General features: G+C 40.4%; 1 protein-coding gene across 7 annotated transcripts in view; it reads right to left on the bottom strand.

Annotated features, from left to right (window-relative positions):
* The window catches only part of LOC311514966 (uncharacterized protein), a 414,125-nt gene that overhangs the window by 308,975 nt on the left and 85,992 nt on the right, over positions 1-19,158 (bottom strand). The window contains exon 5 of one of the 7 annotated variants that reach the window (XR_014710005.1): positions 5,497-5,922. The exons of the other annotated variants lie outside the window; for them this stretch is intronic. The gene's annotated coding sequence lies outside the window, so the exon portion shown is untranslated. Of the gene's footprint in view, positions 1-5,496; positions 5,923-19,158 lie in introns of those variants that run through there. 7 annotated transcript variants of the gene reach the window in all.

The raw sequence follows: 19,158 nt of genomic DNA, 5'->3' as shown, positions 1-19,158 counted from the left end.
ATCCTGTTTCAGTCAGTTTGCCTCTGAATATACATATTCATATAAAGAACATTCTCCAAATATCCCTGTGTACAAAACCTGATTAAGAGAAATATTCATAAATTGCAAGTCAAAGGTCACATAAATGGCCATCTGTAAATTATTAAAATGTATAAAATTCATATGAGGCACATAAAACCATTTATGACTAAACTAATAAATGGAGTGAAAGCTAAAATGAGCATGTGGACTGTCATATTTTGCAAGCAAAGACTTGCGGAGTCATTCAGTGTCAAAACAAATCCTGCCAAACATGATAACTTCTGTCAGACTGCAGCCAAATTAGCAAAATAAATGTAGAAAACTGGAATGTAATTTGATGTGACTAATGCTGAAATATGATACAGCAGTCAGGATGGGTCTCAATATGGTATTCACTGCTCAGGCTGCAAAGTAGAAAATAATTGCATGCAAACATACAGAACGATGAAGACAGACCTAAAAGTCCCTTTTCCCCCTCCACTCCAGACACCTTATCTAGAGCTTTGAAAACATTCCCTCCAGAAAACTTCTGCTCCCATCCCATATTACCTGGGAGGGTATTGCCTTCACTTTAATAGGTGAAGGCAACACTTTAATTTTAGATTATTTATATATACACAATTTAAACCTGAAGTAAAAAATGTGTCCTATTTCTCCAGTTCGCACTAAGTAGTGTTATTTGTATTACAGTAGTGCCTAGAGACCACAATCATGATTGAAGCCCATTTTGCTGCATGCTGTACAAACATACACAGTCATAACACAGTCAAAGTATAATAGAAATGTAGGGCTGGAAGAGACCTTGAGAAATCATAATGTCCAGCCCCTGGAACTGAGGGAGGACCAAGTAAACCTAGGTCATCCCTCACCTTCTAACCTGTTCTTAAAAACCTGCAGTGACTTGAATTCCACAATCTCCCTTGGAAGCCTATTCCAGAGCTTCACTACTCTTATATTTCGAAAGTTTTTCCTAATATCTAACATAAATCTCCCTTGATGCAGATTAATTCTTGTCCTACCTTCAGCGGACGTGGAGAACAATTGATCACCATCCTCTTTATAACAGCTCTTAACATATTTGAAAACTGTTATTAGCTCCCCCATCAGTCCCCTGCCACAATGAACTTACACAGTAATTAATGAACCTTATTCATTCAAGACTCCTATTGAAGTTGCAGGCCCCAGTTCAGTATGAAAAGCCAGGGCTCGGTTGTGTCTTGCATGCCCAGACCAGAGTAAAAAATTGTGCACAGCAGCATGGGAGACATTCTATCCACAGAGTTTCAGAGTAGCAGCCGGGTTAGTCTGTATCCGCAAAAAGAAAAGGAGTACTTGTGGCACCTTAGAGACTAACAAATTTATTTGAGCATAAGCTTTCGCGAGCTACAGTTTATGCTCATGAAAGCTTATGCTCAAATAAATTTGTTAGTCTCTAAGGTGCCACAAGTACTCCTTTTCTTTTTATCCACAGAGTGCAGTTCTTCACCAGCTACTAGTAAACTACTTCCATTTAGCAACATAAATGCAGAGGATGCTTACTACAGATTTCACTATATCTTAAAAATATCCAATGACTTTTAAAAAATATCTTAATTTTTTTTCTTTCATTGTGTGTAGGAAAAATTGTGGGGGGGGTTTAAAGGCAAGCAGTAGCAAAAATACACAGTGCATTTCATGATATGCTACCTTTGTATAGTAATCCAACAGAAGTTTGTTTTTTAACTAGATCCAAGTTTTATTAATTCCTATCTCTTATTACAGTCATATTTCTATAGCATGCCCAATATCTGATTGAAAAGGTCTAAACTAAGTTAATAGTACAGCTTTAAGCCCTGGCATATCTGAAGAATTTGCAATTACAAAATAAGAAGACACCCGGTTCAACTGGACCACTAATTTATGAAGAACACAGAAGAAAATACAAGAATAAATCTATCTGGAGACCAAACTTTTTTATTTCAGCCTTAGTAAGATTTTTTTTTAAAGTACTGTTCTTAGGACCACTTTTTGTTTATGCAGTTCTTGAGTTTCCCATCAAGGCCTAGGGAACAGTAAGCAGGAACTGACAGATTCATTTACTCAGAGTGGCCACTCTCATTCTTTATTTTAGTTTGACTTCAAAGTTGGCACAAGACTATTATTAGCAATATTCATTTATCGCTGTAGTTACTTTTAAGCTGCAAATCTGGTTTGCATCTATGAAAAAAATACAGCCAGCATGTACATGGACTGAAGACACGTCCAATTATCTGGGAAATGTATTTTATGAACTTACACTGAATTAAAAAGGGAGCATTACCAGCATCCAGTTAGTGTTCTTCCTCCACAGGCTGCAAATCAGCAGAAAAAGGCTTCTTGAACTCGCACATTGAAAGATCTGGCTTTACAATATGTTGCCTGAACGTGTTCTGGTTAAAACAGGAACTGACAGTCTGATTGATAGCCCCTATTTCTTGCCTTATTGTCACAAATTACTTTCAGGATGCTAGTAATAACACAGAGTTCAACTCCTATAAAGCCATAGCTCCCTAGCTGGGCTTTCACCATCCTAAGTGTTTCTTCATATTAGTTAGTGGAAATCATTTGTACTGTTAGACCCCTGGCTTTCCCTTATGAGTGCTACATGAACACTTAAATCAAGCATACCAGAGGACTACATGGCTCCAGGGATTGGTTTTGAGAATGGGATAAAGAGCCTTTTGGCACACAGTTGCTAGATAAAAGTTCGGCCACAACTGGGTAATAACTATGTGACAATAGGTGACTATTTGGTGGCCTATGTAAAATGAGTTGGTGGTCTCAGTCCACCTCTTAGTGAGCTGGTGTCCCTATTGTAAAGATACAGACATAAATGGCACTAAGTAGTGCCCTGATTGGCACTCCATGTAGACAGGAGAATTGAAAAAAGCTGGCAGCAACTATCTTCTCATCACTAGACACCCTCCTGCTGAACCAGCCTTTGGGGCTTGCAAGGCCCAGTTCCCGCTTTGGGTTACGTAGCCAATTCAGAGCTAATTTCATCATCTTTTTTTCCCTCTATTTTTAAAATAAGTTTCTAGCTCTTTTCCATATGAAGGTATCCTTGATATTCAAACAAAATGTTAACTGATTGCAAGTTTGGTTGACAGTCTGTCATAGGCTATCGAAAGTTGGATTTTGGGGGATCTGTGAAGCCCATCACTACAGCTCCTTTTGTTTTTTTCTCCATAAGAACCAAGATTAATTCACAGCTTCTGGGGGGGGAGAGAATAATGCTGCCCAGGCTGTTAATGGCACAAGGACTGCAACAAGCTCTCTCACAGCCTTCAGCTCAGCTGGACTATCTGCTGAGCAGCTAGTGGTCTAACTACAGGACTGAGAGCAAAGTACTCCCAGCTCTTAAATCCTGGGTCTGAGATTGATCCCCCCTATGATCTTGATGAAGTCATTTAACCTTCCTGCTTTAGTTTCCACATCTGTGAAACAGATAATAATTCTGCCCTGTCTTTTTTATGTGTGTGTGCTGGAGTGGGGGGAAAGTTGACAATAAATTAGTTATAAACTGCTCTACTAATTGGTTAATGTTTGTGAAGTTATAACATGCACTACAATGGACATAAAACTATCCAGTGGCTAGGGATCTAATAGTCTACAGATCCCCACCTTAATTTAACAATCATCCCTTGTAACACATACTAAATGTTGGCAACTGTACGTGGATCCCAGCAGAAGACGGGCTTCATTTCTCCATGCAACAGGAGAATGTGGGGCCTTGAAGACCTAAGTGACATGCCCAAGATCACAGAGGAAGTCTGTGGTAGAACTGAGAATGAACTCTAGTCTCCTTAATCCCAGTTCTGTATTTTACATGCAAGGTTATTGCTCATTCCTGAGATTTTCTAGGAATACATAAAAACATGTAACATTTGCAAAATACAGTATAGGGCAACATTTGTCAGCAGCAGCATTACTGTTCAGGAGTCTCCAGCCAGATGTTGTATGTATCAGGGAAATTCAGATCATGCAGAAGTGAAACATGGATTTGGGTGATGCTACAGTCTGATCTTGCAGCTAGTAAAAAACACTATTGCCACTCTGTGGTGTATTGTCAACGCAATACACCCTTTCCACACATCCCACTGGTAACTAGAAATCCCTGGGGATCAACACAGGAATCTCTCTGTAGCTGAAGTACGGATTAGATCTTCAGCAAGCACCATATTCTTGACTATGTCCTTAAATAGAGAGGTCACAATTCAGTACTGTCATTGTGAAGACATTAATTTCAATATGGCAGGATCAGTCCTGACATAAGTTGATCCATGGGACAGAACAATAACGGAGATCCAATGCAGAAATGCGCAACTTTTCATCAATTACCACTACAAACATTAATATTTCCTCCCATATCTGGCTGGATGCTGCAGGTAGTCAAACCAAGATTAGAAATAAGGTGCAAATTTTTAATAGTCAGGGTAACTAACTTTCTGGTTGTTTGATGAAAACCTAGAAACAGTTATAACGTTTTCAGGTTTTAACTGAAAAATGTAAAAATGATGCAATTTTTTTTTAAATCCTAATATTTTTCATTTTGATTCAAAAATTTTCAAGGAAAATATTTATCAATTCTGACCAGCTCTATGAACAGTCTTTCAAGAAACGTCATTGTTGTGAAGAACAAGTAAAGCATGAGTATTCTGATAAACAAGTATTAAGAGTGTTTTCAAAACCCCACAATAACTGAATTTTGTGATGTAGTATTATTGTTTGCCTGGTTTCAAGGAACTGTCATCCATCTGCATTTTGTACAAATCTTTAAAGCAACTTCTTTGTCAAAAATATTTACATCAGATCTATTGAACTCTTGAGCATTCAATTTGTGTTGCTTTGATCTAATTTGATACACATACTTTCTAAAATCATGTGTGTACATCCTTCCCTTGACTCACACTTGCAAACATCCAAAACCTCCCCCTATCCACTCACCCCCTCATACCTGAGGTTAATTTTACCTGACTATTGGAGGACTCCTCACATAGCAATGCATTCTTCTGGACTAACTCTTTGGATGTTCTCATCTAATAAAAATACTTTACCATTAATTTTTGGGTGAAGCTTCTCAGTGACCAGGATGCATTCTTTTTGTGTTCCCTTGAATAGATTTTGCTATAGACTAATTTGAATTCTTATGCTATGCCAGAGAGGGTGGGTTAGTGGTAAAAATGTATGGAGTGGAATCCTCTAGATGGAACATAAATTAGAATGCAGACAGGGTTGGCTGTATTCTTTTGGGAAACACAAACAAGAGTGCCATGAAATGTCTTTCAGTTGATGTCTGCATCTGCTTGCATGGACAATTTTTATTAAAAAAATGCACAAATGACACAATAAAGATGGAAAAGAGTTGAAAATACAAAATATAAAGTAGGGAGATAAAACAAAGATGTATAAGTAAAAAGCAAAAGATAATAAAAGAAAAAATGTCAAAAGGGCATCACAGGTTTTAGCCATTCAATAGCTTCAGGGTCAGCAGAGTGGAGTCTGGAAAGTCTTCCTGATAGACTAGCATGAGAGGAACAGCTATTCAATAGGTGTGTGATGTCCTAACTGCACCACAGCTAGACTGATCCTGGATCCCTAGTATGCGGCCCTTTGCCACACACATCACCACCCCATATCTGAAATATTTGAGCTTTCACCAGAGATAGCATGGCAGCTTGAAGCCAGGCTGTCTCTCATCAGGCTACGTGATGAGGAAGGAATTTCTTCATTCCTCATTCCCATTCTGCTTGCCACAAAGTGGCAGTGTCCACCATAGAGATCATTGTTCCATAGTCCAGACTGGTCTTTTGCTGATGAGTCGGTAGTGAGACGGTTCCCAGATATCTTTGAAAAGTGGCCGTTGTGGTATCTCCTGGATTGCTGCAATATAATGTCTGATGTTAGGAGGTGGGATATTAGAGTGAAATGGTAGCTACTTGATGTTTGTTGGTTTGATAGCCCATGTTATTATTGTCATCATTTGAGTCAGTTATACATCAGCTACTTTTGCATGAGAAGAGTCTAACCACACAGTTGTACATTATTCTTCAACTGAGTAGCAGAGAGCTAACAGTGAGCTGTGCAGTGTTTTCCCAAGTTGAGCCTGCAGGTTTATTTAATCTTCCGAGCTACCTTGGTAAAGTGGTCTATGTAGGTAAATATGTGAGCTAGAGTTCTCTGAGATATACTGGTTTTGGGTCATGTGTCAGTTATTCAAGAATATGTTGAGCGCTCATGAAGCATTGATATGATTGAGATGGAAGCATGACGACACTGTCTTTGACACACTTTTTGAAATAGTCCCTGATGGCTGCCATGTCTTGGTTCAGGTTATCCTCAACCTTTTTGAAGTCTGTCTTTTGAAGCTAGGCAGATGCCATCTACATACCTGAATGGTCTTGAAATTGTTGGAGGCAAGTCATTTGTAAATATGGTGAAAAAAGTTGGAGCAAGAACAGATACATATGCATGGACCATGAAGATCCTATGAAACTTTTAGTAAGGGGAGAGATTTGCTGTTAGCTGTGACCAAAATTCCTCCTTCACATATGAGCATGAACCATTCTGAGCTGTATTCTGGCCATTGACCTGGCTGCACTTTCCTCCTGGCAGATCTGCATTTCAGTCATGACATAATTCCTTGTTGGATATAGCTTGTAAAGTAGTTTGGGATCCTTAAAAGTAATAAATATATAAATGTACTACTGTATTGCTATTACTAAATTTTCTGAGGGCCTGTTATATGCATAATCAGTAAATCAGATACAGTGGCTAGATTGTCAAACATATTTGAACAAAAACAAAGTCCCATTGTAAAGGATTAACAATTGAAGGGCCTGAACCAATTTGCAATTATCCTATTTGCAAAGATTTCAAAATGTCCTTTGACCTCAACTGGAACCTCCATGCAAATTAAGTTCAGTACCACACGTTATTTATTTATGTATATGAGCGTGTTGCAGAAGGTAGGGGCAATGTTCAAAGTTGATGTCTCCTTGGCTTTACGTAGGAAGCAAAAGCTTTATTTTCTCATCCATTAAAATTCCATAAGTCAATTTATAATGACAGTAAAGACAGTTAAGTAGCTATTATTCCTATATCTGCTAGTTCTAGGGAACCTCAGCCTTATCTCTTACTTCCTTTAAGATAGGATAAATACAGAGCTGGGTGTTATAAGTTGAATCTATAGATTTTTTCAAGATTTTACTGCTACACTTAGCATTGAAACAAGTTACAGGGAACCACAGCAAGAGAATTTATGGCCTTACAAATGAAGGCAGCATGTGATAAATAGTGCACTATCAGTTGTTCAGGTAAGTAACATATTCTCTTCTAAAACCAGCACTGAATACTGAGTTATTTATGAAGTAAAAGAAGTCTGGCTTTTTTAACCTCCCATGCTAATTTACTTTAAGATAACATGAGGATAGAGTTCTGTGCCACTCTTTTTTTTTTTTTTTTTTTGGTATTTTTAATTGCTCTACCCTCTTACTCATTAATGTATCCTATTTCTTCCATTTATCATGTAAAAGGAGTGAATGTTATTTCACCTTTAAAACTGAAATAGCTCTTCTTGATATAAGCTGATGATTTCCAACCCCCCTTTTTTTAAAAAAAGGGGAAATTGCTTTTCTGGCTGCTAGCCATGCTGAAGCTGAGAACATGTCTTTTAGTAAAGGTAAAGCATCCTAATGAATGACTTCCTTTTGAAAGAACAAGAGACAATCCTTGCAGTCATTCAGAACAAGTTACTACTTAGACACTAATGGAAGAAATAGAAGAAATAAAGATAACTTCCTATGTGTGGTGCGGCATGCATCCCACTAAGCAGAAGACTTTGGTTTCAGCCAATCAACAGTCTGAATCTTATTCACTAAAAGGAGAAAAGGCTCAGGTCCAACTTCTACATTCACCTCCACCTGTGAATTAAGTGGGGTTGCCCAGGATTTAACCAAGGATAGAGGCCCCACATGTACAGTGGTCATCTTTGAGCCTTTGTTTTTCTTTCAATCACGGAAGTTTAAGGCTTTATAGTTGAAAACCCTTTTATGTTTTGCTAGCATCCCCAACCCTCAAACCTTGGAACACGAAAACCTTGGAAAATGTATTTGGCTATTTCCAAATAGAGAATGTTCCTTTAGGATCATTAGATTTTATTACTATTATTAAATAAGAACAAATATGATTACACACATGCATAGTGCGTAATATCCTGGTATTTGGGTGCAATTTACATGGTTTAGACAGGAAGCAATTAACGCTACCTAGACACAGGGAACAAGCACATTTCAGTGCCCAGCAGCACAACCACTTTAGGGAAAACCAAGGCCCCAGTCCTCCAGTAGTTCTGCACAGGCTGACTCCTGTGTCCACACAGAGCCCCATGGAATCTTCGATTCCTACTCCACTAATTAGGGTCCCAATCCTCCAAATGGTTCTGTGCAGGTGGATCCCAGATGGCTTCTGTGTGCTTACCCTTTATACTCTAATCAATATTTTCCAGTCAGATCTATCCTAAACAGTCCAAAAGAGATTTAATTAATGGTAGTATCAGTATGGAAAGCCAGTTGTTGCAGAGGTTTAACACTCTAGCCATTCACTTCCCAGGTCAAATTTCACATGTGGGTGAGGTCACAAATGTCATGTATCAAGTATGCTTATTTCATATGCACCTACAAGATTTTTCTGCTGCCTGCAGCATCAGCTGGGAAAACTAGTTAGTTGCAGCAGAAAGGAAAAGCCAATGGAGTGCTGACAGTATGTCTCCCCCAGCTGTAGGTTTATATCCTATTGCCTGTGCCAAAACCAGGTATATGGCTTCATTTAAGGAAAGGAATTCTTACTCTGAATTGTGGAGTTGCTCTGCAGCCACTGATACAGCATCAGCATGGCAGTAGCTCCAGAAGGAAGAGACCTATGGTATCCACTGGGTGTCCTGGGGAAAGGGGCAGAATGTTCCCTGGCAGAGTACAATGACAGCTGCGGGGTACTCATGCTCTGCACTGATTCCTGGCATCCTGTCCCTCCTCCTCCTGCCCCATCACAATGGAAAGAGACTAGTTTCATTTCCTTTGGGGCTCTCCATACTTGCCGAAGGGGAGGTTAATATTTGCCCAATACCTAGTGAACTTATTCAATATACTAAACTTCACCATCTAATAAAACATGCTGGCAGCAAACAACTATTCTGAAATGGCTGATATTTCAATATGAAGGGCAGAAGATAAACATTCTTGTTTCCCTACACACCCACACTCTTATGCCAACAGTTGATGTGAAAACTGACATGCCTATTCTAGGCTTCTGGAGAAAACAGTAGAATTAAAACTATTCTCCATCGGAACAACCATATCAAAGATAAGGAGAGGGCTTTAAAAATATCAGGGTAATGAACTTTACCATTATATTATTTTCAGATCTTCAGCCATGGTCAGGAAGGAATCCAGCCATCTGCAGGATGAGCAGATCTAGAAGGCTTTGAAGGGAATGCTCTTAGGCATGTGTAAACACAAGAGTCTAAGCCCAGAGAGATGATAACAGTGAAAGTACCTGAGAGAGGTGCCATCCAATTTCTCTGTCACCTAGTAAACAAGGGACACAATCTGACAGAGACTGAACCACAGGGAAGTAAGAATAGTGGCTCTGGCTCAAACACTATATTGTCCTTGGAGGAGGAGAATTCTTTTCATTAGAACCACTTAACCACGTGGAATTCATCAATGGCATAATATTTCCAGGAAAAAGGGGAAAAAAATGTAAGTGTAAGTGCTCAAGCCAATATCAGGCCAAGTACACTCTTTCCAGCAGTCTGTAAACCCTGGCACAAAGGGCAGACATAAATAGAAAGGGAAAAGAATTTGGGAAGAATGCCAGAAAGCACCTTCTCATGTATCTAATGAAGTAATAGTAGAGAGCATGGCAGGAACTAGGGCTGGCCTTACCATGAGGAGAAATGAGGCGGTCGCCTCAGGTGCCAGACTGTGTGGGGGCGCCACTAGGACCCAAATTGGAGAAAATTGTGTCTGCTGCTGGTGCATATGTATTCTCTCTGCTCTAGATGCACAGAGATGGTGGAGTGCTGTGCTGGAGGAAGGAGAGCCCAAGAGACATAACAGGCAGGCAGGAGAAAAAGTGAAAGGGCATAACAGAAAGCAGCAGGAGCTGCAGGGAGACAGAGGAGGAAGAGCCTCTTATGTACCTCTCTAGCACCCCCAGCCTGGACTGATTAACACCAGCTTCTCAGGGAGCTTCTTGTTTCCTGCTGCTTCCCTGAACCCACTTGAGGAGAACAGGCAGTCAACTTAAGTATTAGGAGCCAGTTAGGCCCTTAAGACGCTGATATCTTCCCTCACTCAGGCCCTGCTACCAGCCTGCTTATTTGTCCCCTTCAATTGAGTGTTGAGAGCCACTATAGCTGGCACAGAGCAGCAGTCATGAGTGAAAGAAGAAAAAGCCCCTCTGAGGCAGCATTCAGAAAAAGAAAGAAAGCAAAGGAAGCTTTTTCTATCTAAGCAGGAAGGAGCTCTCCTGAGATACACAGACACAAATGTTCACGGTGAGCCTTCTGGCCCCAGTGGGGATGTGAGTGGATGCCTGATCTTCCAGTTAGTCAGAGTGCAGGTGACCTGGCAGCTTCTGCAGCATCCATATCTCCATGTCAAATGGATGTAACCATGCCCATTCCTGAAGGAAAGTGTAGATCAGAGTGTGGTGGAGGCGCAAGAAACAGATGCTGCTGAGTTTAGTTCCTTAAGTCTATATGATCCAGGACCGTGGACCCACTTGAGCAGTAGCCTGAGGGACTTCCTTGTTCTGCATGGGCCACAGCAAGTGAAAAACTTAATGTTCCCTAAAGATAATGAAAATAGAAGTTTCCATCCAACACATTACTGGTGTGAAATCTCCAGTGGTGACAAAGTGGAGAGGCCATGGCTTATGTACTCAAAAACCCAGAATGCTGCATACTGTTTTTGTTGCAAACTCTTCCAGTCTAATGTTCTAGCCACATTGGGTTCTACAGGAACAAAGGACTGGAAAAATCTGGTTAGAAATCTGGCATGCCATGAGAAGGCAGCAAATCACCAGAGAGCATTCCATGGGTGGAAAAAGCTTGAGATGAGACTAAGGTTAAAGGCCACCATAGATGATCAGCATCAAGAGAAGATTGCATCAGAGTCTCTTTACTGGCAAAATGTTCTGAAAAGGCTCACTGCCATTGTGAGAATGCTTGCTACCCAAAACCTAGCACTGCGTGGCATTTCAGATCAGCTGTATGTGCCAAACAATGGAAACTTCCTTAAAATTGTGGAGCTGATGGCTGAGTTTGATGCTGTATTCCAGGAGCATCTAAGAAGAGTCACCACCCAAGAAATGTACACACACCGCTACCTTGGAAAAACAATTCAAAATTAGATCACACAGTTACTGGCAACAAAAGTCAAACAGAAGATTGTGGCAGATCTGAAGTCAGCAAGACACTACTCTGTTATTCTGGACTGCACACCTGACATCAGCCATACAGAACAAATGAGTTTAATGGTGCATTTTGTAACAACAACAGAACCTAGTGAAAATGTCCCTGCAATGGTGACTGTCAGAGAGCATTTTCTAGAATGTATTGACATTGATGATACTACAGCAGCTGGTATGACAAATGTGCTTCTTAAAAAGCTGGAAGATATGGGAATTGCAATAGCTGACATGAGAGGTCAGGGCTACGATAATGGTGCCAACATGAGAGGAAAGAACAGAGGAGTGCAGACATGGATCCGAGAGTTAAACCCTCGAGCTTTTTTTGTCCTATGTAGTTCTAATTCATTGAACTTGGTGGTCAGTGATGCAGCATCAGCTTCTAGTGAGGCTGCTGAATTTTTTAATGTAATTCAAAGCGTCTATGTATTTTTCTCTGCATCAACTCATTGATGGCAAATTTTGAAGGAACATCTGGGAACATCCTCTGTGACACTGAAACCAGGGAGTGGGAAAGTCGAGTGGAGGCGATAAAGCCTATCAAACACCAAATTGGGAAGATAGATGATGCCACAGTTGCCATTAGGGAGGATAATGCTATGACAGGAACTGTTTGTGGGAGAACAGTGGGAGAGGGAAATGGAATCACCAGAAACATATATAACTCCAAATTTCTGTGTGGCTTAGTGTTGTGGCATGACATACCGTTTGAAATAAATGTTGTAAGCAAGAGACTCCAAGGTGTTGACCTTGATATATCTGGAGCAATGGAACAACTGGACAAAGCAAAGTCATACCTACAGTCTTACCGGTCAGATGAGGGATTTCAAAACGTTCTGAAGAGTGCACAGAAGTTGGCAGAGGAACTTCACACTGAAGCTATTTTCCCACCCATTCAAGAATATAATGGTCACTGAAGAAGACAACATTTTGATTACGAGGCATGGGATAATCCCATAAGAGACCCCAAACAACAATTCAAAATTGAATTCTTTAACCAGGTGCTAGATTGTGCAATACAGTCAGTTGAAGAACATTGCATGCAGTTCAAGGAACACAGCAGTATATTTGGGATGTTGTTTGATATTCCAAAACTCCTCTCTCTACCTGAAGAAGACCTACACCAGCAATGCAGGGTACTAGAGACAGTGTTGACACATGATGACATGCGCGATATTGGTGCGAGTGATTTAGGTGATGAACTGAAAGCCCTTTCAAGATACATTTCAGCAGGATCAACTCCAAAGGCTGTTCTGGAATAGATGTGCACAAATAAGATGACGACCCTCTTTCCAAATGCTTTTGTTGCTCTGCACATACTTCTAACACTTCCTGTAACAGTTGCCAGTCGAGAACGCAGATTCTCTAAGCTGAAGTTAATAAAAACACATCTACACTCCACAATGACACAGGAGAGGCTGGTTGGCCTTGCAACCACCTCAATAGAGCATGAGCTGGCCCACACTGTGGACCTTCAGGAAGCAGTTCAAATCTTTGCAACTAAGAAGGCACAGAAAGCACCACTTTGATTATTCAAACAGATAAAAATGTCAGTGTTTACTGTGCAGACAAGAAAAGTTACATTTGCTGTTCAGGCATTTGAATTGGAATTAATTTGCAAACTGGATACAATTAATTTAGGCTTGAATAAAGACTGGGAGTGGATGGGTCATTACATAAAGTAAAACTATTTCCCCATGTTTATTCCCCCCCACCCCCGCTCTCCTGCTGGTAATAGCTCACCTTACCTGATCACTCTTGTTACAGTGTGTATGGTAACACCCATTGTTTCATGTTCTCTGTGTATATAAATCTCCCCACTGTATTTTCCACTGAATGCATCCGATGAAGTGAGCTGTAGCTCACGAAAGCCTATGATCAAATAAATTTGTTAGTCTCTAAGGTGCCACAAGTCCTCCTTTTCTTTTTGAAAGTTAAGAGTTACTTAAAATTTTTGGACAAGGCATTTTAAGTTAGTTCTTCTTTATTGGAGTAGGTAGCAGAACAGTACCATGAGAGGAGAAGAACAGGAAGAAGGCAGAATTGAGACCTTTCAAAGTTTTGGCCCAAACGAGGGGGCATGGGGGCGTCATTTGAGCTGCCCGCCTCAGGTGCCAAAATGTTGTGGGCTGGCCCTGGCAGGAACTACAGATTGATAGGGATTTAGGAAATTTGAATAGTGAGAGTTCTTTCTGACTCAGAGCCACTCCCTCATCTCATAGACTTTAAGGCCAGAAGGGACCATCATGATCATCTAGTCTGGCCACCTGCACATTGCAGGCCACACAACCTCACCCCCCATCCCCACTTCTGGAATAGGCCCATAACCTCTGGCTGAGTTACTGAAGTCCTCAAATCATTTTGATCTCCTCTATTCCATCTCAGCCCCAGATACACAGATACAGTATTACTAAGATTTGCATATTATTACTTGTCTGCATAAACTAGAGAAATGTTATATTCATCATGGATTTAGTAGATTAAAACCAGAAGAGACCATTATGATCATCTAGTCTGACCTCCAACATAACTCAGCCCATAAAAATTTCTTCCAGTGATTTCTATATTTTGTATTTATAGTCCACAAATCCATAGTAATATAGCATGTTCTGTTTAGTATCTCACCAAGCAGTTAAACTCATGGACAGCCAGAACTGTTATTTTAGTAATCTGCATTTCAGGTCTGGAACATCTACACTCCTTAGAATCAGAGGTTAAAATCCTGGCAAGGTTAAACTGGTCCATTACTCTTCTGAGGTAGATTAAACAACACACAGTTTACTGTGCGAGACTTCAGGGGAGGCCTTTGCCCAATGAGATCCTGCCACTCACTCCTGCACATTAAGGTGGGATTTTCCTCAGTGGCCCCCTTTAAATTCCTGGCAGTGGAGTAATAATTGTGGGAGTATTACTGTCATTTTACTTTGAACAAACAACACAAAAAACAAAGTATTTTAGACTGACCTCTTTTCTCCCCCTTTCCAGGCTGCAGCCCCATAACATTGGTGCTGGATCCTGTTTGCCAAGATGTACAGACCAGGAGTTCTGAAGGTGATAGCAGCAGCTGGAGGGAATCTGCCCTGTCCCACTGTATCCTCCTGCAAGAAGTGGATCTAGACCCTGGGGAGGAGGACTGCTGCTACAGCCAGTAGCACTTGTATTTTTGGGGGAGGATGGAGGGGAGAAAGACTGCAGAGGGGGCTCCTAAAGAGGTATGGGACCAGGAGGAGAATTTGCTGACAGGAAGCACAGCAATGAGTTTGAGATGGTCACATTACTCATGAGTGAGTTAGGCACAATATCCTCCACAAGTGACAATAAAACCAGTCAAAGGTATTATTTCACCCATCTTGTCTCATTTGTATCTCCACACACCACTATGTGTTTGTTTATGCCACAAATTTTACATACAAGGTATTTTAGGACTTTTCAAGATGTGTTCAAAAATATTATGGGTACTGTGTTCATTCTCCCTGTAAAGCCTGGTTGCCTTACTACCAAGAATACAGCTTTACAGGCCTCAGAGTGCCAAACTTTAATACTAATATTTTTTTAAAAGCTCTAAAGAGGGAAATAACTTTTCTTTTAATATAGACACTATAATTTTAAAGTCATGTGATCACCTAAGCATAGTAATGACCTCTATACCATTGGAAAAGGATCCTTCTTCCACTATAAGTTTCTAGCCCTGGTAGCTCACAGTACAGCGAACCTTAACAGCACAACATTACTGTAGGCCCCAATTCAGCACACCATTCCTCTTCAGCAAAGCACTCAAATGTGTGCCTAAAGTTAAGCATGTGCCTAAGTCCTATTTATTTTAATGGGTCTAAATATCTGTATAAGTGCTTTGCTGAGTCAAAGCCTTATGCATTTTGGGAGTTTTAAAATGTATCAGTTATAATTGCTCTCTCCCTCTGAGCCCTGCACAGTTATACTCCTGGTACTATGGGAACATACTTTACAACTGGGAGGAGAGGATCGATAGCACCCATCGGGTGTTTAAATTTCTTACATATTTTTTAAATCATTTTTCTGTCAAATATGTGGCATACACAGAATCCCTGAGCCACGGTGTGACAACGATTGTATTGGGACTTGTTTGGAATTACAAGTACAATTCATGATGGCTTCAGAGCAAATGTATGTATTCAAAACTCAAGACAATAAAGCCTCTATATCACACAACATTATCATGGCTCATTAAACAGATGGAAAGACAAAGTTGTGAAACTTTGGGATTGACAGCTCTATGCAGCTACATAATATTAATTTTAAAACGTGCAACTAAATTATCTTATTTTTCCTCTTATTTGCATCTTAGACTTCTAAGTGTGGATGCATTCCAAGCTATATTTTGTGCAAGAGTTATGCATCATTTTGGCAGACACTTAGTGCAAAAAGTGTACATATCATTTATACAAGCAACCATAAAAGACAAATCTGTAAGAGCTATAGGTTCGTAAGTTCATGACAAATGTTTTATTACACTAACACATTTGCTTTAAGTTTGCCTAAAACTACAGACAAGCCAGGCTTCTGCCCTAACTTAAAGTTCATCTGTGATTTACAAATAATAGAATTCCACGTCTCATTTGATTGCTGTGGTGGAGACAAACAGGAAGGGGAACTATTCAGATACTTGAAGGATTGCAATATAAATGTACTTGCCAAACAGAAACGAAAACCTCAACAGGCTGGACTATTTTGTCTAAACTCGAACCAAAGTGAGATTAATCAATTTAGTGGGATTTGTGTTGTTTAAAATTCACTTTAATCTGAGCTAGTTAATTAGCTGGTCCATCCCCTTCCAAACCATTTCCGTATAGCAGCATAAACTGGTAATGGATGCTGTAAAACTCAATTATCCATTAAGACAACAATAAAAGACCACAGCAATTTGTGACAGTGATTAGCAACCATAGCCACAGAGAGGATACATCAGAATTCTTCCAGTCACTAAATCAAAATACACATTTTCCAAACACCCGAACTTGTTTACACACTCAAACCCCACACTGTGTTTTTCCAAGCCCTCTTTGGGTTTCAAGAGCTCGCTCCACCCAGGCACACATGGACATATTTTATGTTATTTGCCTCGAAATGTCTATAGCCTCATTTATAAGAGCACCTCATCATTTCTCCTTCTGTACACCCACAATGCTGCTCCTGCGATAGTCAGAATGTTCACTTCTGAATGCCATGAGGTTGTCCATCCTAAGAGAATTGGAGTGGGCCATCTTGTCCATCCCCTAGGTGAGGAACAAACTCCTAAACAAATTGAAGGCTATATAGAGGCTCATAAGGCACAGTGTATGTTAAGAGTTAGGGGGTAGAGGATGCAGAAAGGCCATGCAGCAATGTCCAAGAGACATTTTGGCTCAATTATCCAGAGTTCATCTGAGGAATTCCACTCCTTTCACAGCATTGGTACTTCCCACTGGAACCTCTGCAGAGGAGCACAAGTGGGATGAAGGGTTTCTGCCTATGCCAGGCATGTAGCCATCTGCCCATGAGTTTGGGAGGCTGGCAGAGAAAAAAACCCTTCTTTTCACTTGAAAACTAAGTAAGTTCACTGGGTGTGTGTGTGGGGGGGTGCTCTGTGAAACACAAACATGGGCTCCCATGATACCAGATTGTTTGTAAGTCATTTTTGAGATAGAAATGCACTTGGCTTGGGAGCTTTAAGTTATTAACAACGCAGAAAATGTACATTTTTTAAATGAAGGATTTAGTCTGACAGTATCCCTTTAAAAAAACCCAACCTCTGTATATTTTTAATGAATGAAAGCTCTTTTGTTTGTCATAGCAAATATGTGAAATCAAAGAAAGTAAAGTGAACTAAGCAAACTACAATTATTTAGAATACGAACAAGGCACAGCTGTCACTGTCTCCCAAATTTCAGAGTAGCAGCCGTGTTAGTCTGTATTTGCAAAAAGAAAAGGAGGACTTGTGGCACCTTAGAGACTAACCAATTTATTAGAGCATAAGCTTTCGTGAGCTACAGCTCACTTCCTCAGATGCATATCGTGGAAACTGCAGCAGGCTTTATATATACACAGAGAATATGAAACAATACCTATTCCCACCCCACTGTCCTGCTGGTAATAGCTTATCTAAAGTGATTTCCAGCACAAATCCAGGTTTTCTCACCCTCCACCCCCCCACACAAATGGGTGGAGGGTGAGAAAACCTGGATTTGTGCTGGAAATCACTTTAGATAAGCTATTACCAGCAGGACAGTGGGGTGGGAATAGGTATTGTTTCATATTCTCTGTGTATATATAAAGCCTGCTGCAGTTTCCACGATATGCATCTGAGGAAGTGAGCTGTAGCTCACGAAAGCTTATGCTCTAATACATTGGTTAGTCTCTAAGGTGCCACAAGTCCTCCTTGTCTCCCAAATGTCATTCTAAATTTTGTCTACACATCCTCAGAACTGAGAAAGAGCCAGGAGAAAACAACATAAAGGGAGCTGAATATTTACACTTACTAAAAGGTGGGGAGCTACAGCCTGCTGCAACCAGAGACAAAAATGACCATTATAGTACTGCAACTAGTTGTCTCATCCCGAGTTAAAGAGAAACTACTAGGAAAGCATGCTAGTAAAGTCTCCTATAACCTCATAAATCCATATGAGACAGCTGTGTAATGACCAAGTAATCAAAAAGTAAAGGAGCTCTTGAAGAAAGTGGACTAAATTCTAAGGGTTGGGGATTTGGGTAGAAAATAGCCAAAAATGTCTAGTATTGAAACCTTCTAGTATTGTGTTATTTCTCTGAGTTAGTTATGCCATTCTTTCTTACGTTATGTTGATTGAATAAGTAGTGCGATTCCTTTTGGGCATTGGTGACTCTCACGCTACTAAATAAGGGATCTGTTCTGCATCATACACTGATTTGTAGATAGAGAAAATGAAATTTAAGTCGAGAGTGTGGAATAGGGCCTGAACTACTTATCAATATCCGCAGGAGCAGCTGTACAGAATACAGCACAAGGGGTGATTTATAGATGGAGGCTGATAATAGGGGAAATCTTCCTCAGTCTAACATCTGCTTTAGATACAAGATGGAAAGACAGAGATGCTACAGCTGTTGCCATTGCTATAATTGCCTCTGCCCCATTTTGCAATTCTTTATCATAACTGCCCCCAGGCTCTTTCAACCTCCATTTGGGAGCTGGTTTGGTGGGGGAGGGGGAATAGTTCTTGTTCTCTTATATTATTCTCAAAAAGAAATGAATGAAAACACATTTTGCCCCATTTTCTTCATGTGCAACATTTTACACAATTTTAGCTTAGTGTATATCCTCCTCCAGCATGTGCCTGGGATCGCTGTTGTTTATTTGAAATCTACAGAGGCAGAAGAGGCCCTAGGAAGGGACACACCACAGAAACCTCATTGTTACCACACCTATCCTCCTCTTCAGTGGTCACAAGCAGACAGAGGCCAACAAAATGGAGAATGTAATCTAAGTCCAGGGACAGGAGAAAGGTAAAATGCATTAGAAGAGTGCCAGTTGGGGACAACTAGCATAGAACCTTTGGCAAGGGACTGCAGTTGGGTTGGTGAGGACCAGTTCTCCACATAGACCTACTGAAATCACATGAAACACATATTCAATGCTACCAAAATAGATATCACAAC

The sequence above is a fragment of the Lepidochelys olivacea genome (genome assembly GCF_965140295.1).
Source record: "Lepidochelys olivacea isolate rLepOli2 genome assembly, chromosome: 1".
NCBI lineage: Eukaryota > Metazoa > Chordata > Testudines > Cheloniidae > Lepidochelys > Lepidochelys olivacea.
This window is presented reverse-complemented; position numbering and strand designations above follow the sequence as displayed.